Source organism: Miscanthus floridulus, chromosome 18 (genome assembly GCF_019320115.1).
Source record: "Miscanthus floridulus cultivar M001 chromosome 18, ASM1932011v1, whole genome shotgun sequence".
In the NCBI taxonomy this organism is placed as follows: Eukaryota; Viridiplantae; Streptophyta; class Magnoliopsida; order Poales; family Poaceae; genus Miscanthus; species Miscanthus floridulus.
Window position 1 is genome coordinate 21,980,208 of NC_089597.1, and position 26,721 is coordinate 22,006,928.

Consider the following 26,721-nt stretch of genomic DNA (forward strand, 5'->3'; position numbering starts at 1 on the left):
TCGGCCAAAGGCCTAAGGTCTTGGTAGGCCAGGGCTCAGGCTTTGGTCCTCGCCGTTGTCATAGCGTCTGCCACGATGAGGGTGGTAGCCACGGCTAGCTCCCTCCCTCGCATCGCCATGGGTACGCTTGCTGGCGTCGAGGGTGTCGTGTGCGTCACGGTTGCGGCTGAGATGCTCATGCACTGGGAATGCGGTGCGCAGCCTAGCACCTTGCGGCGCTTGGTGGACTGATGCATCCTTGTTGGGTCACTCCGTGGGCGCGCGCTGGCTGGCGTCGAGCTCGTGTCATCGAGACAACGAGCTTTTGGCTTGCTGCACTGTCGCACGCTCGAGTAGCATGCGAATCTCATGATGGTCCCAACGATCCTTGGGCGTCGCGGGCCCCGAAAGCCCTCGGAGCAATGCCACCGCAGTGGCGATGTTTTGGCTCGCCCGGGCGAAGTGTGAGAGTGCTTCATCATCATCGATGATCCTCCGGTTCACGTCGTGGGCCATGGCGCGTGCATGCCCACCGTCTCTGTGGTGCTCGAGCTATATTGTGGGCACACTGTTTCCTCTTCGATCATATGAATATTGCAGAGAGGTAGGTGAAACCCCAAATAGCACAAGAATCTCATGTATTGGTCCAGTTAGCTCGGAAGCTTTGACCCGGTATCAATCCCGGTTCCAGGAAGACTCCATTCAAAAAATGAATCCTGGGTCCTACTCGGGCCGGTCTTATTCAATTAAACCAAGAAGGGCAGGGGGATGGTAGGCTTTCTCAAAAGTCATTTGATCTAGAAGAGAGCAAGGAAAAGGCTTAGATAGATGAAGCGGAAGAAGGAACAAGGCTTGGAGGCGGATTAGCAAGAGGGAATGAATCTGATGAAGTTGTTCCTCCGCTAGAATAAGGGGGGCATGATCGCTGATTTGACTGGGTAGACCAGATGAGCGAGATTGATTGAAAGCGTTGTGCCAACTTGCTTACAAGCTTTTGAGACTATAGTAAATCCTCTTCATAAGTTATTTCATACAGGCTATTCAAGGTCTATTGGCTTTATTGCTTATGTGGTACTTCGATCGTGAAGCCTCACTTATGCACCGAGAAAGATCTTATGCACCAACAATAGCCCCTTCTCTTTACCTTTATCGTCTCATACCTCAGTCCATTGCTGGCTTGAATGCTGACTCTCTTCTTCTTTGCTCGCGAGAGTGAATAAGAGGACGACCCACCGCGGGGAGGATGGAATGAGTCGGCAAGGGGATCAACAATCTTATTTCAGTAAAGGCCCACACATTCTCCTTAATATTGGGATAAAAGGACTCTGAAGAAGGAAACTCTCTTCCCGTCTTGCGTAGGCTCTGTTTGGTTTGGTTTAGTCCAGGGACTAAACTTTAATCCTAAAATGCTTGGTTTAAATGACTAAAAGAGACTAAACCTATTTAGGATGACCAAAACGCCTCTATTTACTGCTTGCTGGCATGAGAGATTTGGGTGGGGGAATAGTGAGGGGCAGCCCCTATCCAAAGTGGGGTTTTAGTCTCTTTTAGTCACTCTTTGGTGACTAGATGACTAAGGGCCTTTTATTCAGTTTTAGTCAAGGTGTTTGACTCACAAGTAACTAAAAGAGACTTAATTTAAGTGACTAAGGCCCCGTTTAGTTCCGAAATTTTTTGGCTTTTGGCTACTGTAGCACTTTCGTTTTTATTTGGCAAAAAATGTTCAATTATGGACTATTTAGGCTTAAAAGATTCGTCTCACGGTTTCTCGGCTAACTGTGTAATTAGTTTTTTTTTCGTCTACGTTTAGTACTCCATGCATGTGCCGCAAGATTTAATGTGACGAGGAATCTTGAAAATTTTTTGTTTTTTGCTTGGAACTAAACGGGGCCTAACACCCCCAAACCAAACAACCAATTCGCTAGCTGTAGTGTAGACATCGTTTTCTTGGGACCCATAATGAATAAGAAAACACTTCTTTTTCTGGCTCGTAAATGCTCCACCGCTAACATGGCACTGCAATGCATGCAAGCTAGTTGCTGTATTAGTAAGAGTCGATTTCAACTTGAACGACTCAGGTTCTATTTGAAACATATTTGAAACACATTGGAGCTGCTCTAACCAACAAAAAGTTGGAAGTCAATAACCATTCGCTCAGAACTTCAACAAGTTTATGAAACAGTGCCTTCAGAGAAAAAAAAGAAACGGTGGAAAAATAAGACAAATAAAAACAGGTTCAGTTTCAAGCGACAACTCCACACTTCCCATGCATAAAGTCATGTTCTGGGAAAGTAGTAGTAGTATTTTGGTGAAGAAGTCAAATTCTTATTCTTTAATGGAATTCCATTCTTCAATCAATCAAATAAAAAATAATGTAAAAGTCAAATTCTTCCTAAACTGCAGCGGGCCAGGAACCTAGGTGTCCTACTTGGCAGAGAGACAGAAACCAAGCCACTGCACAGAGGAGAGGGATTCTCCCCCAACGCCGGCCGAAGGTCTCGTCCCCTTGCGCTCGCAGTCGCCGTAGCGCCACCGCATCGCCCATCCGTTGGGGCCTTGGGGGTGTCACGCGATGGAGGCGGACGAGCGGGCGGAGGCCGGCAACGAGGCCTACTGCAAGTCCTTCCTTGAGACGGCCGTCGAGTTCAACACCCGCGGCGCGCTCCTCGACCCCACAGACATCTCCTTCCTCACCAACCGCGCCGCCGTGTAACACCCCGGGTGTTTAAAATACTAAAACTTGCCATGACATCATATGCATTGCAAAGCATTTGGACATATTGAAAACTTGGATATGCAATTACTAAAACAAGTTTACTTAATGTTGTATGTGTTGAATTGTGTTGTTTGAATCAAGTTTAAAATACTTGTATTGTTTTGAAATTTCGAAAACCCTGATTTTCAGCATTTAAATCCTACCCTGAAAATCCATTTCAAAATCTAAGCATATTTTGGGGTTGAGCCCAAAAGCAAAAGTGTAGAGCTTGGCAAGTTATACAAAGTTTATTTTTGGAGTTTTTCAAGTTGTTTAGAAAAATTTGGAGTAATTCAAAAAGGCGTAATTCGTTAAATATCCCCTATTTGAATTTAAAAGATCATTTCAAAATCTAGACCGAATTAGGAGATGGTTATAAAAGCAAAGTTGTAGAACTTTTGATTTTGAACAACTTTTGTTTTTGGAGATTTTTGAGTTGTTATGAAAATTTGAGAGTAATTTGTGAATTTTGGCGAATGGCATTTCTGTAATTTGAGTGAACAGTGTCCACCGCCGAAGCTACATAGCCGGCGACCGTCTTCGGCGTTCCAGCCGCGCGCGTGGCGGCCTTGGCTTCGCGCTGGCGCGGGAAAGGCGTCGCCGTGGCTTCTCCTTGCTTCCTTGGCCGTCCTATAAGGCTCTGGAGCCGCCGCCGTTCTTCTTTCTTCGCCCTCTGTTTTTTCCGTCGCCGCTGCTCCACTCCGGCGAGCCCGTGCCGTCGTTGTCATGCTCCACCGTCGCTGATAAGCTAGTCCCAGCTCCGCCTAAACCTTGCGCGTCCATCTGACCCACCAATTTGGCTTGTCTTCACCGGGAACTCGAGTTTCATCGCCTTCTTCCTCGCGGCCGGTACCCTCACCGTCGCATACGCATCTCCGTGGCCAGAGCCCGTCGGTGAGCCGTTGCCCTTGATTGGTGTACCTTTGGCTTCGTCTCAATGCCGTAGTGCTCATTTCATTGTTGCTTGGCCGTTTTGTCCACTGCAGTCGCCGGCACACCGTCACCGACGCTCCTTGCTCCGCCGCCGTTGCTGTTCACGTCGACCCGTGTCTACGCTGCTTCTCCAGCCTTGCTTTCTGCTCCGTAGTGTTCGTGGTGAGCTCCTGATGCTTCCTGTGCCCTTTGATTAACTGCTACCGTACTCCTGTCGCCGGCGTAACATCGCCGAGCCACTGCGTCCGCCATGGCCGACGCCAAGCTCGTAACTCGTAGTAATTTGTCTAGTTAGTGCCTTCAGTCGATGCGCCGTGTTGATGTGGTCATTTTGGTACCGTGACCGTCGCCTTTGGACTCACCGTCGGTGAGTTTGCACCGGTCAGCGCCGTCGTCGTCGTAGTCAACGTCGGAGGTTGAAGATGACATGTGGGACCCGGGTGTCAGTGACTCAACGTTCAAATGGATTTTTCTATTTTTCAGAATTAAATGAATAGTGCTGTAATTTGTTATTTTTGTGTAGAATTATTTAGAGCTCCAAAAATTATGAAAATTTTTGTGTGAATTCTCTATGATGTATATTATATGACAAAAATTTGAAATATTGATTTTCAGTAATTTTGGGATGTGATAAAAATTGCTCAATTAATTAATAAATGACTTTCCATGATTTTTCTAGGCTTATTTATTTATCCAAAAATTATGAAATTTGTTTTGCCACTTAGTTATCATGTAATGAACATTTACAAAAATTTTGAGCTCAATTGGAATAAGTTGATTTATTTCATAATTTTGAATTAAATAATTAATTCATAAAAGCGAATAGTAACCTTTAATGATTTAGGTTTTTGTTTGGACTTTTGGATTGAGTGATGACCTTGGATCATTAGTTGATAATGATTCTTGGCAATTGATTGGGTGTTGCGAAAAAGGTTTGATTAGTTTGACTTGCAACTGTACCGCGAAGGAAAGTTGTATTCAAATTATTAATTTTGCATCCATCATCGAGCATCATGTTTCATATTCCACATCATGTTAAACATGGCATTGTTATTACGTGTAGTAAACGAAGGTGAACACGTGGTAATTAATCAAGTTGTCGGGAAGGTTGATCCGTCTATTGAGGTCGGATCGAATACTTGTGAAACGTCGCAGGAACCGGACATTTCCGTCAACGAAGGCAAGCCCCGGATGCATACAACCCTACCTTGTATTTTACGAATTGATTTCGCTTTTGCTTCTCGTTACTGCATTAAGTGATTAGGAGTCAAGTGAAAAACAAATTGGTGCATTACCACCCTTGTTATTCCATATTTACCATATTACCAGTTTTAAACTCGTATATGTCTAGTTTTGCTTAGCTATGCATAGAACGATGAAAGTCGGACGATTACCTGTCACCTGCAAGTTTTAAATGGAACATTGGTTAATTATGTTAGCATGTGATATGGGAATGTGGAGTAATAAATCTAGACCGGGCGGACTCGGTGTGTGTGAGCCACAAGACATGGAGGTCTTGTGAGCGGGTTCTTTCCGCCTGTGTCGATTAAGGCACGTCCGTTGTTGAATTGCATGAGGTGAGAATTTGTAGTACTAACCACATACTCCGGTAAGCCTGAACTTGGCGATTCTATTACGAGAATGGCTACTCGCGCATTGGGAGTGGAGAGATGGCGGGAATAGCGTGTACCCACGTGGCCATGGGCTGGAATGGTGGAGTACTGTATTCTCGGGTGGCGCGGACCCGTTCTTGTTTCAGAGGATCCGAGGGTAGGTTGGTATATATAGGTCAGGGACCTGCATATGTCGTGTGGTCTGGAAGTCCCAGCTGGGTTTATAATCGGTTCGAATCGTCGTTGCTCCTCGGTTATGGAGACTCAACTCACTGTTCATCATCGTAGTACTAATAACTGGAACTCAAATAAGGCTTGTGAAGGTGTTGGATATGAAGTTTCATGATCTCATTACGGATCGTGTCATCTTTGTATATGTTTTTATGAAGCTTTCTATATAAAGAATTTTGTTAAAGAGCTTTTACGCAAAATAACTTTGATTATTGTTAAAGCCATACCTTGAATCCCTAAGCCTGCATTTCTGAGTCTTATCAGTTTTCATTTCGGTTAAGTCTTGTTGAGTACTTTTGTACTCAGGGTTCGTTGACCCCTTGTTGCAGGTGAGCCTCATGAGCAGATCTGTTTTGGATCGTGTTGCATGACAGTTGTACCTTGTGATGACGATGAGAAGTAAATGTGTGGCCCTTGGGCAGGGCAATCTCCTTGTGTGTTGTGTATTATATTATAATGCCACTCCACTATTTCGTTTTGTAATAAACATCGAACCTAGTTGCGAGGCTTGAAACTACTGTTTTGTAAATTATGTTATTGTAAGACTTCCGCTGTTTTTACTCTGGTATTGATATTTGAATAAATGTTATAATACTGCAATGACTTTGTAACGTGATCCTGCTCGGAAATCGTGGATGATTCGGGGTTCCCCGAGGACACCCGACAGTCTTTTTAAGTTATTGAAAACGTATGCATAAATGTCAAAAGTCATCGGACAATAACAGGTGCGTGTGGGCCCTATAACTTAGGAGGTTCTGCCACACGCCGCCTACCTCCACATGGGCAAGGTCTCTCTCGCGTAACCGCACCCCAAGGCCCCAACCCCCTCTATTGTATACCCTCGCTGGCGACGCAGTGGCTGATGATGTAGGACATCTCCAGTATAATGAGTGCGTGAGGGACTGCGACGAGGCGGTGAAGCGCGGCAGGGAGCTCAGCGCCGACAACAAGCTGATCGCGAAGGCGCTTACGAGGAAGGCGGCGGCGCTGATGGAGCTCGCGGATTGCGCTAGGGACTACGCGCCGGCAATCAGGGCCCTGCGGCAGTCGCTGGACGAACACCACAGCGAGGAGACGCTCGAGAAGCTCAACAAGGTCGAGAGCGCGAGGAACGAGCTAGAAGCGCAGGAGCAACTGCATGAGGCTGCCGACCACCACCGTGAGAGAGGTTTGCGTGTTGCTCGTTTATGGCATTGTTTAATGTGGGTATGGGAAATGGTTCCCATGTGACTGAAGGCCATCATTAAAGAAAGGGATGAGTAGATACTGCTTCTAGCAACCTATGTTTTAGCATCATATATTTGATTGTGATATACATATAATACAAGGATACAACTGCTTAGTGCTCACAAACCCTGCAGGCAATGAATTGTTCAAGCAGAAGAAGTACCATGAAGCAGCAGTACACTACACTGAAGCTATGAAAATGAACCCAAAGGATCCTAGAGTAAGCATTTTTGGCTATTCCCCAGTTTTTCCTTCTCCAATAAATAGAACTAGATATTCTTGATAAAGTCATACTCATACCTCTTTTGAAATTAGAGTGATTTCTTATAAACTAAATTTGCATCGGTAAATATGCCGTCTATGATCAGGCACATTTGGCATGCTTATTCATTCTAAAGTCATGTTCTAGGGCTTCCTCTTTCTTCCTTGGCACACTTAGCAATGGTATTTTTTTGGAAAGATCTTGGCAATGGTAATTTGTTATTTTGTTTTGATGTATATGACTGATGTTTCAGGTTTTTAGCAACAGAGCTCAATGCTACATCTATCTGGGAGCTTTACCTCAAGGCCTCGAGGATGCAGAGAAATGCATCGAACTGGATCCTACTTTTCTGAAGGGTTATGTGCGCAAAGCTAAAGTTCAGTTCCTGATGGAGGATTATGAAAATGCTATGGCAACTTACCAAGAGGGTTTGAGGTGTGACCCAAATAACCTGGAAGTACTTGATGGCTTAAGGAGGTAGTTTTCCAGCTCTCTTTTAGTCTTCTGGACATGATTATTTGAACTGACATTTTCTTTGTTGTTCTAGATGTGAAACACACATTAAGAGGGGTCATGGGGGGCGCTGGTCGTGAGTTCTTTAAACAGATGTTGGTAAGTCTGATTTCTTTGAAAGAGTATTAACGATTACTTGGTTTTGTTTTGATTCTTGCAAAATTAGCATGCCTTCTTTGTATACTTTAATGTGACCTGTACTCCTTAGTGCAACAAATGGTAATTAACACAGAAACTGTACCTTGACTATTAAGGTGCTTATCTGTAATTAATCTTAAGAAGTAGCACTTAAAAACTGTGAACAGGCTATATGGGGATTGTGAAACATAGTCAATGAACACCTAACTAATTATGAAATCAGGAATACCATCAACCCAATTTAGCCAAAACTTGGTCAACAGCTATGTGTCGCGGAAATGCGTATGTTGCGTTGGATTTGCGGTCATACAAGAAGGGATCGAGTTCGGAACGATGATATACGTGAGAGATTAGGGGTAGCGCCAATTGAAGAAAAGCTTGTCCAACACCGGTTGAGATGGTTTGGACATGTGCAACGGAGACCTCCAGATGCACCGGTGCGTAGTGGAATCCTAAGTCAGGATAGTAACGTGAAGAGAGGCAGAGGAAGACCGAAGTTGACTTGGGTAGAGGCAATAAAAGGAGACTTGAAAGGATGGAATATACCCAAAGACTTAGCCTTAGATAGGAGTGCTTGGAAGACAGCTATTCACGTGCCTGAACCTTGATTGTTTCTGATGGGTTTCAACTCTAGCCTACCCCAACTTGTTTGGGACTTAAAGACTTTGTTGTTGTCGTTGTTGTTGTTGTTGGTTAAATAAACTTGGTATGTTATGAGGTCCAGACTCCAGTAAAATTTTAACTGGTCTGGTAGAGCTCAAGTCCTGTGCAGTTAGTAGTTTAGATTTGTGGTTTCATGCCCTGTGACCCTGTCTAGATTTCTTCACTGTGCCTTGACTCCGTATGGAATTTATATGCTAACAAAGTGCAGCTAAGGGGTATTTAGAGGGTACATTCACTTATGGAATTGATCCTTAGTTTTTTTTTTTGAAAGAAAGGAATTAATCCTTAGTTTCTCTTGTGTTTTTGCATGGGTTGAAGGATGGGGGAAGGGTTCTATGGGATGTTATTCTAAATGAATACTTATCCAGTATCCTTTCAGGTAGGTTTTCATCCAGAAGACAATTTACGTGATATACAAAAGGCATTTTCTACAATCTCATCCATGCAGGAAGTTTCTGAAGAGCCCTTGGGGCATACCAAATCTGAACGGATGGTAAATATGTAACCGAACTGAACTATTGTCATCTAAATAATTTACGGAAGCACCAAGTTAAATTATCTTGATTGGAGGCCCAACATCACAATCCAATCATTTTTTTCCTAATAGTTTCATCATGTTAAACACAGACTTCTCTGAACCTTGCTGACAATTGCTAGGGCTATGGCAGACTGGCAGTCATATGAAAGCCTTTCCCATTTTCATGATAGTACACAATTTTTCCCGTTCATAAACTATCCAAAATGAATACTTTTTTAATGGTTCTTCCAGAGATAATTTTGTACAGAAGATGGTTTGGATAGATTCCAAAATGCAATGGAACAATTTGCAATATTCAAGAAGGAAGCTTCTGAAGAGCGCTTGAGGCGTACTGAATCTGAACGAATGGTAAATCCGTAACAAAATTTGCTGAAGTCTTGTCTATAAAATTTATTGTGGCCAAAATAAATTATCTGATCAGTGGCTGACATCTCATTTAATCATTTCTTTCTCAATAGTTGGATCATATCAAGTACAGAACATATTTACAGTGGGGGCCTCCCCTGCTGTATTTAATGTTCAAAAAAAGTACAGAACAGATTCTCTTATATTGTTGCTACTGCTGCTCCAAGAAATGGGCCACCTTGCAACAGGCCACTGCCACTATGTTTACTGTTGACTTGCCAAGACCATGGCAGCCATACGAAAATTTCATTCTTATTCATGATTTTTTTTCTTTTAAAAAATCTAGGATGTCAGCAGGTTACTCTTTTAACAAAATTTTAGGCTATTACATTACATACAGTCAAAAGTAATCTATCAGGATGCTATGAATGAGAATGGTCACGTTTTTAATTTCTCAGGCTAGGACAATGGAGAGCTTGTATTTAAACCAGGTCCAACAAAGGAAAGAAACTGACGAATTTCTTTCAAGGATACAACAGGAGTTGGAATGCTTTAAAATACAACATGATGAGGTCACTAAAAAGCTTCAGAAGGCCAATGAGCATAATGAGCGTCTACAACGTCAGCTCTCTGAATCCAGAGGACAGTATGACTGGTTTCTATCAGAGCATGATCACTTGCTACATGATAGGGATCGTGCAGTTCGTGAGGTTGAAGAGTTACGCCAGAAAAGAGGGCAGATGCTTTTGGATTTGGTTACATCAATGTACTTAGAATTTTCACCATCTGAACTGGAGTTTGCAAGTAAAAATTTCAGCAGTTCACTGATGATTGGAGAAGGTGCATTCGGATGTGTGTACAGAGGTGTCCTCAGAAACATGACAGTTGCAATAAAGGTGTTGAAACCTGATACTTTGCAGGGAAGATCACAGTTCCAGCAAGAGGTAATTTACCCATTTCATCCTGAAATCTTACTTTGCCCTTCTTACACGGGAAAAGTGGAGTTGATCTCTAGCTCCTTTCTGGTTCAAAACTGAAACTAGATAGAACATTTACTTTTGAAGGACATCCTCATTCCATGAATGATGAATAGATTATTTTGGATTTCTGTTGCAGGTTGCTATCCTTAGTCGGGTGAGGCACCCTCACCTTGTAACTCTATTAGGAGCATGCTCAGAATCATCTGCACTTGTCTATGAGTTCTTGCCAAATGGAAGTCTTGAAGATTTTCTCGTCTGTGCAGATAAAAGGCAAACTTTGCCGTGGCAGATCCACATCCGAATTGTTTCTGAGATATGTTCAGCACTAATCTTTCTGCACACGAATAAGCCACACCCAGTTGTTCATGGTGATCTGAAGCCAGCCAACATCCTTCTTGATGTTAACTTAGTCAGTAAGCTTAGTGACTTTGGTATCTCTCGCCTCCTAATCCAGTCCAGCACCAATAACACTACCCTTTATCGCACCATGCATCCAATGGGAACCCCCTTGTACATGGACCCAGAATTTTTTGCCACTGGAGAGCTGACATGTCAGTCCGATGTGTATTCTTTTGGGATTGTGGTCTTGCGCCTTTTGACAGGGAAACCTCCTGTTGGTATAAAGAAGACTGGAGGATGCGATGATGAAAGGTGATCTGAACTCAGTAGTTGATTCCTCAGCAGGAGAGTGGCCTGATGTGCAAGTCCAACAGTTAGCACACCTTGCTCTTAGTTGCACGGAGCTGAGCCGGAGGTGCCGTCCTGATCTCTTGGGCGATGTGTGGAGAGTGGTTTTGGCCATGAGGGACTATACCTTCTGCCTCATCATCTAGATCAATGTATGATAAAAACTGCACTCCATCGTATTTCATCTGCCCTATATCTCAGGTGAGCATAACAGGGATTTATTAGGCCTTCATTGAATATTTAAGCTGAATGTGTCATCTGTTTGTCTTTGGGGAAAAAAAAAGCAGTGCATGAATATAGGCTTTATCTAATGACTAACCAATACTTGTGTAGTCTTATTTTAGGATGTCATGAGCGATCCACATATCGCGGCTGACGGATTCACCTATGAAGCCGAAGCCATCAGGATCTGGCTCGACAGTGGCCACGACACATCTCCAATGACCAACATGCGACTAGAACACGACGAGCTCATTCCCAATCGCGCGCTTCGTTCTGCCATCCAGGAATGGCTGCAGCAGCAGAATACGGCCTTGTAGTCAGTTGTTCCCTGTTGGATCGCAGCGTGCTTCTCCGCCACAGGTATCAGTAGGGTGCCTCTCTACCAAAGTGTGTTGGTCCCAGACACTAGTCGAATTATACTCTACAATTAGTTGCTCATCGACTGCTGGCGCCCGTACAGCTTCAGGATTTAACTAGCTATAACTGTGTAGTTAACATACTGATGCGGTGATGCTTGCCAAAGCCTTCATGCCCTGTTTAGTGTTTACCAAGCGTAGAAGATAAAGCCTGTTCGCTTGGTCGTAAACGATCGTAAATTTCCAGTCAGAATAGTATTTTTCTCTCACACCAAATCAGCCAGCAGTAATAATCCATGATCGTATACGATCGTATCAGCACCAGCCGAACAGGCTAAAAATAGCAGCGTCTTTCCTAAGACTGTAGCTGCAATTCGGGCACAGACTGAAGGTCATTTACCTTACTCCTCTCACCAGCCTGTGCCTGCTACTGCCCCTACGATCCCGGCGCAGTTTCTCTGACTTTGTGGAGGCAAAGTGACTTAAGGAACAGTAATTTGTCTCTCTAAACAGTTACCTGACTTCGAAAAATGTAGTAATATTAGCATAAAATCTGATTCATCCGTCTGCGAACAAACAGCCTAAAAATTTATCCAAAGTCACAAAGACATTCTTTCCCTGACTTTTCTTTAGCGAGTCAGAGAATCCACAACGTCTATCAATCATGGTATAGTGTTTTTCTCTAACAACAAATCAGCGAACAATACTTTTCAACCTGGCTTTTCAGCGAAACCAACCATGCTGTTTTAGGCCTTGCCGGACTCTTGGTCTTGCCACCGTTGTCCGAATGTCCGGTGCTACGAGGAGAGGCATGTAGACAAGGAGCACAATTTTTTTTTCAAGGACATATGCTCTCCCACTGTACACACTGACGTACGGAGTACCTTATAAGGCCTTCAGAATAAGGGCATGTTCGCTTCGAGGAATTTGGATGATTTGGAGAAATTTGTAAGAGAAAAACATTGTTCCGGATAAAAAAAAAAGTGGATCAAGTTAGGTTTAAGGGTACGCGAACGGCCTAAGTCAAGCTACTGATCCTAGCTGGCTCAAGTGGATTATGTTGAAAAAGTCAAATTCTTATCCTTCAAAAGATTTTTAAAAAAAATTCAAATTCTTCCTCAACTGCAGTGATTGAACCCAGAGGCCGGTGGCCCTCGTGGGTTCGTGGCAGTGGCAGACTGCCAGCGCGCTATAAGGCGGGGCCCACCTTCAATCCTGGTGTCCTACTTGGAAGAGACGGAAACCTAACCGCTGCACAAAACACAAAGGAGTGAGAGATGCTCCCCTTGCGCCGGCCGAACTCTCGTCAAGTCGTCCCCCCATAGTCGCCACCACCGGCAGCCGCAAGCCCGCCATCCTCCACCCCAAGCCGCGGCCCGCCGTTGCCGTAGCGCCACCGCATCGGCCATCCGTTGGGGAGTCAGTCACGCCATGGAGGCGGACGAGCGGGCGGAGCAGGCGCGGTGCGCCAAGGAGGCCGGCAACGACGCCTACCGCAAGTCCTTCATCGAGACGGCCGTCGAGCACTACACCCGCGGTGCGCTCCTCGACCCCAGAGACATCTCCTTCCTTACTAACCGCGCCGTCGCCTACTTCCGCTTGGGCAAGGTCTCTCCCCCACCCTCACCCCCACCCCCCTTTCCATAATCCATACCCTCGCAAGTGATGCGGCGGCTGACGATTTGGGGCATTTTCAGTATAAGGAGTGCGTGAAGGACTGCGACGAGGCGGTGAAGCGCGGCAGGGACCTCAGCGCCGACAACAAGCTGGTCGCGAAGGCGCTGCTGCGGAAGGCGTCGGCGCTGCTCGAGCTCGCGGCCTGCTCCGGAGATTACGCACCGGCGATCAGGGCCCTGGAGCAGTCGCTCACCGAGCATTACAGTGAGGAGACGCACGAGAAGCTCAACAAGGCGGTGATAGTTAAGAAGGAGCTTGAGGAGCAGGAGCGATTGGATCAGGAGACGGCCGACCAACACCGCGAGAAAGGTTTGGATGTTGCTCGATTAAGGCATTGTTGATTTGTTTAATGAAATGTACAATAGGACAATGTTGGTGGACTGCATTTGTTTATCAATCACAAAGGAAACACAGATTTTGGGGTGACAATAAATACTCTCAGAAAGTTCCATTTACTTTTGTGTGGATTAGGCCTAGAACTTTGCTACTCTGCGGGTTACCACTTCCCATGTGAATGAAGGATAGAGCACAAAAGAAAGGGACGAGTAGATGCTTCTCCTAGTAATCTGTGTTTTTTAATCATCAGATATCCAATTCCTAAATAGTTATATGCCATTGCAATATACTGCTGCTTACTGTGTACAAACACTGCAGGCAACGAATTGTTCAAGCAGAAGCAATACCATGAAGCAGCAATACACTACACGCGAGCTACGAAAATGAACCCAAAGGATCCAAAAGTAAGCATATTGATCATTCCCCTGATTTTCTTCTCAAGAAACAGTAACTCCAGATCCTTAGTAATCTAGTACTTTTTCTGAGATTAAAAACTTTTCTGATAAATTAGATTTACATTGGTAAAAACTAAAACGTCATCTATAATCAGTCATATTTGGCATGCATTGTTCACTGTAAAGGCATGTTCTGGAGCTGGCCCCTTTTTCTTTGGCAGTCCTGGTTGTAGCAATTAATTTTGTGATCTATGACTGATCTTTCAGGCATTTAGCAACAGAGCTCAATGCCACATCTATCTGGGAGCTTTACCTCAAGGTCTTGAGGATGCACAGAAATGTGTTGAACTGGATCCAACTTTTCTAAAGGGCTATGTACGTAAAGCTAAAGTTCAGTTCCTGATGGAAAATTATGAAAATGCTATGGCAACTTACCTAGAGGGTTTGAGCTGTGACCCAAATAATCTGGAAGTTCTTGATGGCTTAAGAAGGTAGCTTTGCAGTTCCCTTCTGCCCTTCTTGAATCATGACATAATCTAAATTGACATTGTGTTTGGTTGAATTAGATGTGCAGCATGCATTAAGAGGGCTAATGGGGGTGATGTTGAGCTTGAGGACTTGAAAGAGATGTTGGTAAGTCTAGTTCCTCTCTTCGGAATAGTCTTCCATTTCCATGATTGCTTGTTTTGTATTATTCTTGCATACTGCATGTTTTGCTTGTCTGGTTTACTGTGGCTAGTAATCCTTAGTGCAACACACTTTGGGTAACACAGAAACTGTACTTTTACTAGCAATGTGCAACTTAAGAAGGAGCACTTAAAAACCATAAACAGGCTTTATTGGGATCATAAAGCTGTACCTTGTCACTTGTATTTTCACACACCCACCCCCATCCACATACTTTCTTCTATTTATCTGTTTCTGATCTTCTCGAGCTTATGTATAATTGATGCACAAATGGTGGTTGCATGGCAATGTGTTTTAATACACAATTGGTTGTATCATGCCCTTACCTTGACTCCACCATGCCCTAAGCTCAAGTAGGTCTACAAAGAGTAGCCGAGGGGCAACATTCACTTATGGAGTTAAAGTGAAAGCTGTTTTTAGGAAGGATGCAATTTTCCAATTAAATTGCACTATACTAAATGCTAGTATTTTAATGGTCCTTTCAGGGAAATTTCCAATCAGAAAATGACCTGCTTAAATTTCGAAAAGCAACAGAACAAGCTACAATACTCAAGAAGGAAGCTTCTGACGAGCGTTTGAAGCGTATTGAATCTGAACGAATGGTAACCTTTTCACTATGATGCACTTGAAGCTATTATCATTGTAATTATTTTTTTGTGGCTAAAAGTTATACTCTGGGTTAGAGTATTTGTGGGTTTGTTGTGCCCTTGTGTGTCGGGGTGTGTACAGGTGTTATCTTTGCTGTTTTGGGTTTTCTCGTACCCCTTTTTTCCTTCTTAATATAAAAGATACGCAGCTCTCCTGCATATCTGAGAAAAATATACTCTGGATCAGAGGTTAAATATCATCATCCTTTCATTTATTTTCCCAATAGTATTATCATGTAGAGGGTTTAGGGTTGTGTGTATTTTTTTCTTTTTCTTTTTGCAGTAGTGCTAGTGCTGTATGATGGCTGGCGGGTGGCTTTAGTGCTCTTATATAATGTAATGATGTGTAGCTATCCTGCAATGTTTGAGAAAAAAATTCTCATGTGGAATACAGAACAAAGACATTCTACGGTGCTCTTTCTCCAAGCAGTGGGCAAGCTTGGAACAGAGCACTGCCACTGTATTTGCAGTTGAATTGCTATGGCAGTCTTATGAATGTATTTTTATCCAAAAAAACCCAACATATTAGCAGGTTATCTTGACAAAGATTGCTGGCTGTTGATCTTATCTTAATAATATGAATGAGTGACCATTTTTTTTTTAAAAATCTGCAGGCTAGAACAATGGAGGAATATCTTTCAGGAGTACAGCAAGAGTCGGAACGACTTAAGAAACAACATGATGAGGTTATGGAGAAACTTCTGAAGGCAAACATGGATAATGAGCATCTGCAAGGTCAGCTCTCTGAATCCAGAGGACAATATGAACGGATTCTATCAGAGCATGATCGCTTGCTACACGAGAGGAATCATGCTGTCCGTGAGGTTCAAGAGTTGCGTCAGAAAAGAGGCCAGATGCTTTCGGTGTTGGTTACAGCAATGCACTGTGAGTTTTCATTGTCTGAACTGGAGCATGCTACTGACAATTTCAGTAGTTCGCTTAAGATTGGAGAAGGTGGGTTTGGTTGTGTGTACAAAGGTACCCTCCGGAACATGACGGTTGCAATAAAGGTGTTGAAACCTGATGGTTTACAGGGGCAATCACAGTTCGAGCAAGAGGTAGGCCAACTCGACCCATTCTGAAATCCTACTTTGTCTTTGTCAACTAAAAAGTTGCTTGGTCTGTAGCTCCTTTGAAGCTTACGCTGAAACTATTTTTTTTTTAATAAAAAAAAATCTTTGAGAAGACATTTGCCCATGAATGAAATGATGTATACCTTTTTTGGATTCCTGCTGCAGGTTGCTATCCTGAGTAGAGTGAGGCAAGGCACCCTCACCTTGTAACCCTGTTAGGAGCTTGCTCGGAGATATCTACACTTGTATATGAGTTCTTACCAAATGGAAGCCTTGAAGATTTTCTCATGTGTGCAGAAAAAAGGCAGACTCTATCATGGCAAATTCGCGTGCGGATAATTTCTGAGATCTGTTCAGCACTGACCTTTCTCCACAAGAATAAGCCGCACCCAGTTGTTCATGGAGATCTGAAGCCTGCCAACATCCTTCTTGATGTTAATTTGGTCAGTAAGCTTAGTGACTTTGGTATCTCTCGCCACCTGATCCAGTCCAGCACCAACAACACTACCATGTATCACACCATGCATCCTATGGGAACCTTTAAGTACATGGACCCAGAATTTTTTGCCACTGGAGAGCTGACATGTCAGTCCGATATCTATTCTTTTGGGATTGTGGTCTTGCGCCTTTTGACCGGAAAGCCTCCTGATGGTATAAAGAAGATTGTGGAGGATGCCATGGAGAAAGGTGACCTGAACTCAGTAGTTGATACCTCGGCAGGAGAGTGGCCTTATGTGCACGTCCAGCAGTTAGCACTCCTTGCTCTCAGTTGCACGGAACTGAGCCGGAAGCGGCGTCCTGATCTTTCAGCCGTGGTGTGGGTAGTGGTTGAGGCAATGAGGGATGCTGCAACAATACCTTCAGCCTCATCTTCTAGATCAGTGTCAGATGAAAACATCACGCCGTCATATTTCATTTGCCCTATATCTCAGGTGAGTACACCAGGGACGTTTTGCACCTTCATCTAGATTTCCCCAATTTTTGACTCAACAATGAATCAATTGTAGTACAGAAGAATCGAATATTACACTCAATGTGTCATCTGCCTTTTGTTCTTTTGTGAAAATACAAGGAATACATGAACATTTTGTCCCCTGATCCCTAACCATTGTTTCTGTTGTCTTGTCTCAGGATGTCATGGACGATCCACATATCGCAGCTGATGGATTCACCTACGAAGCCGAGGCCATCAGGAGCTGGCTCGACAGTGGCCATGACACATCTCCAATGACCAACATGCGACTAGAACACGACGAGCTCATTCCCAATCGCGCGCTTCGCTCTGCCATCCAGGAATGGCTCCAGCAGCAGAATACGGCCTTGTAGTCTGTTGTTCCCTGTTGCATTGCTGCGTGCTTCTCCACCACTACACACGAGTCGAATTACTCCACTATTAGTTGCTCATCAACTGCTGGCCCCCGTACAGCCAAGATTTAACTAGCTGTAACAGTGTACCATCTACCATGTAACCGCCGTAATGTAGCTAGTGTTGTTAGCAAACTGATGCATGTCAAAGCCTGCATGCCCTGTTTAGCAAGCGTAGAAGACGAAATGGCAGCTTCATGTACAGACTGAAGGTCCTCCAACGGATTTACTTGACTCCTCAGGCTCTCACCCGTGTTGTACGCTCCAGAGCTGCAGGTGCATCAGCAGCACCGGCTGCCAGGCTGAACGGATCAAGCTTCAAATGCCGTCCCGTAGTGGAGCTTCTTTTTCCCCGAACAATTCGGTAGTAGAGTACCCTACCTACAACTTCATTGATCGTAGGCAGCGCCAGTTCAGCTTACAGACTTGTCGATCGACAAATGTCCCGATATTGCCGAAGTTAGCTGCCAACAGACACTTGGCTTGATGATGATGTCAAACACCTTCAAGGAACTTACGAACATGTATAAAGTTATATATTTTAGCAGACCAACTAATTTCAGTTTGCACGGTTGAACCCGGATACATCACATGATTGATTATTTACCGGTACTGCTGTAACAACTCTCCCAATATCTACAAGATCAGCTCTCTGACTCCAGAGGACAATATGACTGGCTTCCAAGTTCTATCTGATCGTGGCCAGGTGCTACATGAGAGGGACCGTGCCCTCCTTGAGGTTGAAGAGTTATGTCAGAAAAGAGGCCAGATGCTTTCAGCTTTAGTTAAATCAATGCATTGTGAGTTTTCATTTGGCCTGTTCGCTGATTGGTTTCAGGGCTGATAAGCCCAGCTGTTGCTGGTTTGTTGTGAGAGGAAAACACTGTTGGCTGGCTGATAAGCCCTGGCTAAAACCAACAAGTGAACAGGCTGATTATCTGAACGGGAGTATGCTACTAAAAATTTCAGCACTTCTCTAAAGATAGGAGAAAGTGGGTTTAGATGTGTATACAGAGGTATCCTGAGGAACATGACTGTTGCAACAAAGGTGTTGAAACCTGACAGTTCAAGCAAGAGGTAGCCCACTCAACCCATTCTATATCAAACTAGAAAAGGTAGTTGATCGCTAGCAAGTTGGGGCAGGCTAGATATGGAAAGGAACATGAGCCATCATTAAAAATGAAGAAGTTATGTAAATTAGAAGAGTAGTAATAATATAAAAAAAATCCTAGTTCATAGTTTTGGCACATGGACTGCAGATTTCCATTCCACGTGCTGATATCCAAATCCAAGGACAAAACCTTTTGACTGTCTTCCATGTCAAGTTCAACCGACCACTGCCTCTCTTTACTGTCGCCTTTTGCTGTGCACCGGTGCCTCCAACTAGTGTTGGACAATCAGTTCTTCCATTTGTGCTACCCCTGCGTATCATGCATTTGCAATGGGACATGCATACTTCTACCGCACATAGCTGTTCGAATAAGTCGTCTTTTCACCATATGAATGATGAAATGGTTGTTTTGTATTCATGTTTCAGGCTGCTATTCTGAGAAGAGTGAGGTACCCTCACCCTGTAACTCTGTTTGAGCATGCTCAGAGTCGTCTTTGCTTGTGTCTGAGTTCGTACCAAACGGAGGAAGCCTCGAAGAATTTCTTGTGTGTGCAGAAAAGAGGCGAGGCGGATTCTTCCCTGGAAAATTCGCGACGGAATTATTGCAGATCTTTCTGCACAAGAACAAGATTGAATCACCCAGCTGTTCATGGAAATCTCAAGCCAGTCAACATCCTTCTGGATGCAAACTTAATCAGTAAGCTTATAGTGACTTGGGTATCTCTCCCCTCCTGCCCTCCTGGTCCAGTCCAGCACCAATGATACAGCGGGAATCCCCTTGTGCATGCATGCATGGACCCGGAATTCTTCCTTGCCACTGGAGAGCTCCGATGTTGGTCTCTTTTGACAGGAAAGCCATCTGATGGTATAAAGAAAGAAGATTGTGGGGGAGGATGCGATGCGATGCGATGGAGAAAGGGAAAGGCGACCTGAACTCAGATAGTTGCTGGAGTATCTCATCCAGGAGAGTGGCCGGATGCACGTCCAGCCGCGAGTTAGCACGCCTTGGTCTCAGCTGCACTTGCACGGAGCTGAGCCGGAGGTGCCGTCCTCATCTTTCTTATTTCAGGGCGCAACAGCAACATTATTATCTTCACCGCCCTCTCCTCGATCGGCGTTGGTTGGAATCTGCAAAAAAACCGTCATGCTTCATTTGCCAAGTATTTCAGGTGGATATAAAAACCGATATTTTTTCACTATTGTCAGACACGTTCTTTTATTTTCTTTTCTGTTCGTGAGCAGTGAATTTTAGCACTGAAGAAACTGAAACCTGAGCAGAATGTGCCATTTGCTTTGTTACTCTGTGAAACTCGAGTAACACGTGATCATATAGCTTGGTCTGACGAATAGCCACTGCTCGTGTGCATGTTTTCAGGAGCTCATGAACGATCCAACAAGGCGCTTCGTTCTGCCATCCAACCATCCTGGACCAGGAGTGGCTCCAGCAGCAGCAGAGAATGGCCTTGTTGTAGTCAGTCTGTTCTGAATCTGCTGATACTTTGGTTGCTGGCTTGCTGCTGCGTGCTTCTCTGGCCTCCCCATGTACCAGTACGGTGCCTGTACTACCGAAGTGTTGTGGATTGTGGTCCTCACTCGTGACAAATTGAATTGCCCGCGTAACGTCTACTTCGTTGCTCATCAAGACATCAACAGCTATCACCAGTAAGTACATCTCAAAGAAAAAAAAATGTTATCGCCAGTACAGCTGTACTAACATTCAACGTGTAACAGTGTCCCATGCCATGTAGCTAGGAGAGTAGGAGTTTAGGGTTTAGGCCCAGTGTTTAGCTAGGTGGTACTCCTGTTCCATATGCTGTATTTTGGGGTTTTCGAAAAAAATATGCTGTATTTTGACAGATTGTTGTTGTCAATGAGGCCGAGCTTTCTGCTCTTTATGCATAGTGGTACTAGTTAGCTTTGAAATCTAGACCTGTACAAGTGTACAGTACCACTGAGGAGCCACAACTAGTGTTATCAACTTTTTGATGGAGTGAGGAACTAGAACTCCGGTGTACAAATGCTGAGTGAGGACGCGGCCAGCACTCTGGGCCAACTCGTGTTTGGCATTGATGCCGTGACAGCCTGACAGACATGGTTGCCGGTCCTCATCAGAAATAATGGCTGTCAGTCGCCGACACACTCGCACTGTAGTAGTAGCATTCGTATTAGGCTGTGTGTTTAGTGCGAATTTTGAGAATTTGGCTATTGTAGTACTTTTGTTTTTATTTGGCAATTATTGTTCAATTATGGACTAATTAGGCTCAAAATGTTCGTCTCGCAATTTCCAACCAAACTGTGCAATTAGTTTTTTTTTCGTCTACATTTAATGCTCCATGCACGTATCACAAAATTCGATGTAATAACTACTGTAGCATTTTTTTGAACTAAACAAACACTTAGTAGGTCAGTAGCCATAGGTAGAACAGGTGTCATTTGGTTTGGCAGCAGACAGGCTCGAGGTCGAGGCAAAGCGGATGCCGAATGCGCAAGCCACATGCACCAGCAGCCCAGTTAGACTGTGTTTAGTTTGCGAATTTTAAGAATTTAGCTATGGTAGCATTTTCATTTTTATTTAGTAATTATTATTCAATCATGGACTAATTAGGTTCAAAACGTTCGTCTCGTAATTTTTAACCAAACTGTGCAATTAGTTTTTTTTTCGTTTATATTTAATGCTCTATGCATATATCGCAAGATTCGATGTGATGGCTACTATAGCATTTTTTGAGAAACTTTTTTAAGGAACTAAACAAGCACTTACTACATAAGCTCGCGTGGCAACGGTGATGCACCGCACTAAATGCACTTGCACTTGTCTTGCTGCCTTTGGAGCAAATAGGGTGGATGACGATTCTAAAATTCTATTTTTTCAGCCTTTCCTGATTGGTTTTAGCCAGAGCTTATCAGTCAGTCAACAGTGTTTTTTTCTCATAACAAACCAGCATTAATCGAGCTTATCAGTCCAGAAACTAACCAGCGAACATGCTCTTTGTATGGAATGGCTTTTTGCTTTGTGTTTATTTCTCTCTTTTAATTTGTGTGTTCTCTTGGGATGTATTCAAATGCTCCATTAGAATATTTTCCAGGGTTTCCTATTCTATAATTGCAAGTGACATGCAATTTCAAAACTCCCTGTGAGAGGGCTGATTCATTTTACTTGTGCTTTGAAAAGCGGGACAAACGAGGGGGTTTTTTTCGCATCGTCAACCAGGAATTCGCCTGACCAAATATTTGAACTCTAGTCACAGAGAACGCCACCTAGAGGCTTGACCAACTGGTCTAGCAACCGTAGGCAATGACATGCAATTTCAATCCTATATTTTCTTATACCTATGTTTTGGATATCTTGCCTTCCAAAGAGGCATGCAGAGTGAATAGTATCAGGAGATCGAGTGAGTTCTCACCGAGTCCTGCCCTACGCGGTGGGGCACAGAAGTCGGAGCTAAACACCTTGGAACATTGTGAAACATGGTATCATTCCATGTTTGAAACTTCATTCTCAAACGTGAAATCGAACAATGTGGTATATCGTTCTAAATGCAGGCTGGGAAGTCGACCTAGATCAATGGCATGGAGGAGAGAAAACCCCACTAGGAGTCCAGGACGCTCGCATTAGTGCAATTACTCATCCTCACTGTACACATTGGATTCTATGCCATGTACCCACACCCACACAACTAGAAGTACTAAATTAAAGTATCTTTGCGTGACTAACTATATACAAATAATATTATAATTATGATATCAAATAAATATTATTAGATTTATTATTTTTTCGAAAGGAGGCATTCTCCATTTTCAAATGACTATAAGAGCATCTCCAAGAGTTTTTCTAAAACTCGGTATCTAAATCATCATTTGAATAGCCATTTGTATAAAAATTGATTTATATATATTTTTATTCTCCAATAGTTTTTCTATATCTTATTTACACTTGTCGATGCAAAAAGTGACCAACAAGTAAATATTTATAGTTTTGCCGTGCGTTGTGATCGGATATGGCCTAGCACTCAATGACACAAGATTTATACTGGTTCAGCCAACGTGTCCTACGTCCAATTTCTGTCGGCCGATGACTTTATTCCTGAGCCCAGGTGCTCGAAGTTTGCTGTGGGGTTACAAATAAATAAGAATGAGAAATGGGTGTTAGAGGCTCGGTCGGACTCTGAATCGAGTGGCCGAGAGTAAAGGGGCTCTCTAACGTATGCTAAGTATTAGAGCGTATGCTCTGTGTGTCTCTAAAGCTTGTTGAGCTGTTGTGTTATTGAGTCGTCGAGAGAGTCTTCGAGAGAGAGACAGCGTCCTTTTTCAGGAGAGAGCGCATCCCATTTTATAGTTGAAAGGGATAGCCTTACAAGTCAGAGAGAAAGACAGAAAGTGTATACGTGTGCTGCCTAGTCTTATTGCTCATGTCATCAGGTACGGGATGGCTACCAGCACCCACAATACTGTTTATGCACAGACGCGTCTAGCAGGCTCTACCGTGTTTGTCTGGTACGGAAAACGTCGGCACCCACAGTACTGTTTGTGGTCTGACGCGTCTGGAAGGTTGTATAGTTTCCGTCTGTCATGACCTGGAGGCACCGCCTTATAGGTGCGCAGGATATGGCAGGGTACGATCTTTAGTATTGCGGTTGACTTGAGTGCCTTACCTTATCTGCTCCGCCTGCTCCCCAGACCCACACCGAGCGGGCGTCCCCGGTCGGTCGTTCCCAGTCGTCCCCGACCGTGTCGGTCGGGAAAGAGCAGCGAGCAGAGGTCCGCGCATATCCTTAGTCGGAGAAAGGGGTCGGGCGAGGCGGAGCCCATGACCCAGAGGTCGGGTGAGGCGGAGCCCGTGACCCAGAGGTCGGGTGAGGCGGAGCCCACCCCTAGAGGTCGGGCGAGGCGGAGCCCGCGACCCAGAGGTGGGGGCTTCGACCAGATCTCCTGGCTGGAGGTGCCGGTCGAGGACCGAATCGTGGTCTTGGCCTGTCATTGTGTATCTGGGCCGACCCAGGCGTGTGCTATCGTTGCGCCGCCTGCTGGGCCGAGTTTTGTAGGGAAGCGGGTCCATTGGGGACCCCGGGTTTATGAACCCGACAGGAGCCCCTGAGCCCCTTTGGAACTTCTATGAAGTCGTGAAGGGGCTATTATTGGAACTTCGGTGTTTCCCCCTTGGTTTGTTGTACCGCGTAGGGTAACCGAGTAGGATTTAGATACCCAGCCTCCATGTGGAGGACTGGCAAAGGCCGTGGAGGAGCGCAAAGTGGATACGGGCGCCCAGCCTCCGTGGGGAGGACTGGCAAAGGCCACGGAGGCGCGCCAGAGGGATATTGGCACCCAGCCCCTAAGGAAGGGACTGGCGAAGGCCACGGAGGCGCGTCGTACAGACATAGGCGCCCAACCCCTAAGGAGGAGACTCGCTGGTAATCCATTTTCCACCGGGTGCGCACGAGCGCACCTGGTGGGTGTAGCCCCCGAGCCTGCGGCGAACTGGGGAGTTGGTCGGAGGCTGAGCACCTTGGTACCCTTTTTTGGGGTTGCAGACTCTTGTGTCTCTTTCGGTCAGGGTATTCGCCCGTGTCTGTTCCGACCGCAACCACGTTGGTTGGTTACCTAGGAGCTTAGAGAAGGCATATGTGCAAGGAATTCGACAGAGGTCGATGGTGGAGGTTGAATTTTTGAAAAGCATGGCAGGCGGTCGTGGCGTTGGGCGCACGGTTTTTGTAGCCGAACGGCGAGGCAGGCAACGCTTTGGCCGGGGCTTGCGCTTGCTTCTATGGCACACCGCTTGCCCTTTGTTCAGCAGCAGTGACGGATCCAGGATGAGGGGGGCTGAAGTGTCGTTATCCTCAAACTCTAGCCTCTCCTCAAAGCAGCTGTGGCAATTTTTTTTGAAGGGGCTCTGGGGCTCTAGGGGATCAACGGTGATAGGGGGGCTTAAGCCCCCTTGCCCCACCGCTAGATCCGTCCCTGATTGGCGGAGTGGGGAAACAAAAAAGCTGAATGCTGAGTGAATAGACGTTGGGTCACGCAGGGAATGGGTAGATCGAGTGAGTCCTCGTCGAGCCCTGCCCTGCGCGACGGGGCGAAGAAGTCGAAACTGAACACCTTGGAACATTGTGAAACATGGTATCATTGCATGACGCTCGCAGGCTGAAACTCAACCTAGATCAAATGCACGGAGAGAAAACCCAACCAGGGGTCCAGGATGCTAGCATCAGTGCAGTTCCTCATCCTCACTGTACACATTAGATTCTATGCCATGTACAATTGGTTGGCACATACCCATGAGAAACATATATAACCAGAATACTAAATTAAATTGTCTTGCTTGACTAACTATATATAAATAGTATCAATATTTATGAATATTAAATAAATATCATTAGATTTATTATTATTTTAAAACGAGGCATTCACCATTTTCATTAATCAGATAGCAGAAATACAACAATTTGAGAGATGTTCACAAAAGCAGAAACATTCATGTATCATATTTGTTATGAAATATATGTTTATATAGTATATCTAATTTGTGTCATAAACGTTACTCCGATCCCTCAGTCTTAAATTATAAGTCTCTTTGACTTTTTAGGTACATCCATTTTATTATGTATCTAGATACAACATATATCTAAATACATAACAAGTTTTATGGTAAAAAAAGTAAAGCAACTTATAATTTAGAACAGATTGAGTAATATTTTACCTATATATAGTTAAATTTTAGATATTTTTTAACAAAGAAGAATGCTCTTAGAATTGCTTTTTTTTAAGTGCATTCTTAAGATGGAGGTGCCAAAGGGCCTCTAGTTCAACTGGTTAGAGTGTCCCGGTAGCACTCTTTAGGTACTGGGTTCGACTCCCCGTGGGAGCGAATTTCAGGCTGGAGTTAAAAAAATCCACTCGTCTGTCCCACGTCAAAACACAGGTCTAAGGATCGCCCCGTTCTCACAGGGCAACGGTGCCGCTATGTAGAGTGAGGCGGGGGTTCATAGGTTTTCTGGACCTGTATGAAAAAGTCTTTTTTTATTGCAATGCATGGGATGGTCGTACCCTCGCAGGTCTTAATATGGAGGCAGTAGCAGATAGATCTCGTACGATCATATCCTGGTTCGTAGAAACGACATCTCGCGCGCGCGCGTTCCACCCCGTTGCTCCGTCCCATTTCTCCGGAAGCTACGCTGGCCGTCAAGGCTCAAGAGCCCGGCCGGAGCGGCGGAGCCAGCAGCAGCCAGGAGGCAAGGTACGTGAAGTGCGCACGTCAGGTTTTGTGCTTGTGGCCCTGCACTGGACACCAGGCAGCTTCACGACACTTCTTCGGAGATTCTTCATTTTGTAAGAATCGTACGTGACAACTTGCGCGAAACTTTCTCAATTTTTTATCACAGCCTCCACATATGATATCATGACATCTTGACAAGTTTCATGATTTTCGAACTTCGTTTGCTTTTTATAGAATTTAAAAACAACTCGACCGCAAGTTCGTATTCATGTTTCGTGAACAAAATGTTTGAAATTGGTGGTCTATTCCTAGATACGGCCTCACATTATACTAAATAACATGAATATCATTTTCCATTCATTTTTTTATTATTCGAATGACTAGCCGTTATAATTTGAATTATCCAAGAAAATACAATTAAATGAAATAAATTAAAGAAATATAGAAAAGCCCGAGAAATGTGCCACATTGGAACATGGAGTACCAAGTATTGTATGAGGACTGCAGAAAAGGTTTGAAGGTCAAAAGTGAAAAAATATGGTTTGCCGAGTGTCATAGACACTCGACAAATTACCACTTTGTCGAGTGTCAGGAGAAGACACTCGGCAAAGAGTTAACGGCGGCTGTCGGCCGTTAACGGTGGCGGCTCTTTGCCGAGTGTTCTAGTTTGCCGAGTGCCCGACACTCGACAAATAGCTCCTTTACCGAGTGTTATTGTTTGCCGAGTGCTCGGCACTCGACAAACCACCTCTTTGTCGAGTGTTAGTTGTTTGCCGAG

At 44.5% G+C, this 26,721-nt stretch overlaps 2 pseudogenes; both read left to right on the plus strand.

Annotated features, from left to right (window-relative positions):
- The first annotated feature begins 2,551 nt into the window (after nt 1-2,551).
- LOC136522354 (U-box domain-containing protein 70-like) lies at nt 2,552-11,403 on the plus strand (annotated as a pseudogene).
- Nucleotides 11,404-12,741: 1,338 nt separating this feature from the next.
- On the plus strand, nt 12,742-18,153 carry LOC136520698 (U-box domain-containing protein 70-like; annotated as a pseudogene).
- Nucleotides 18,154-26,721: the final 8,568 nt, after the last annotated feature.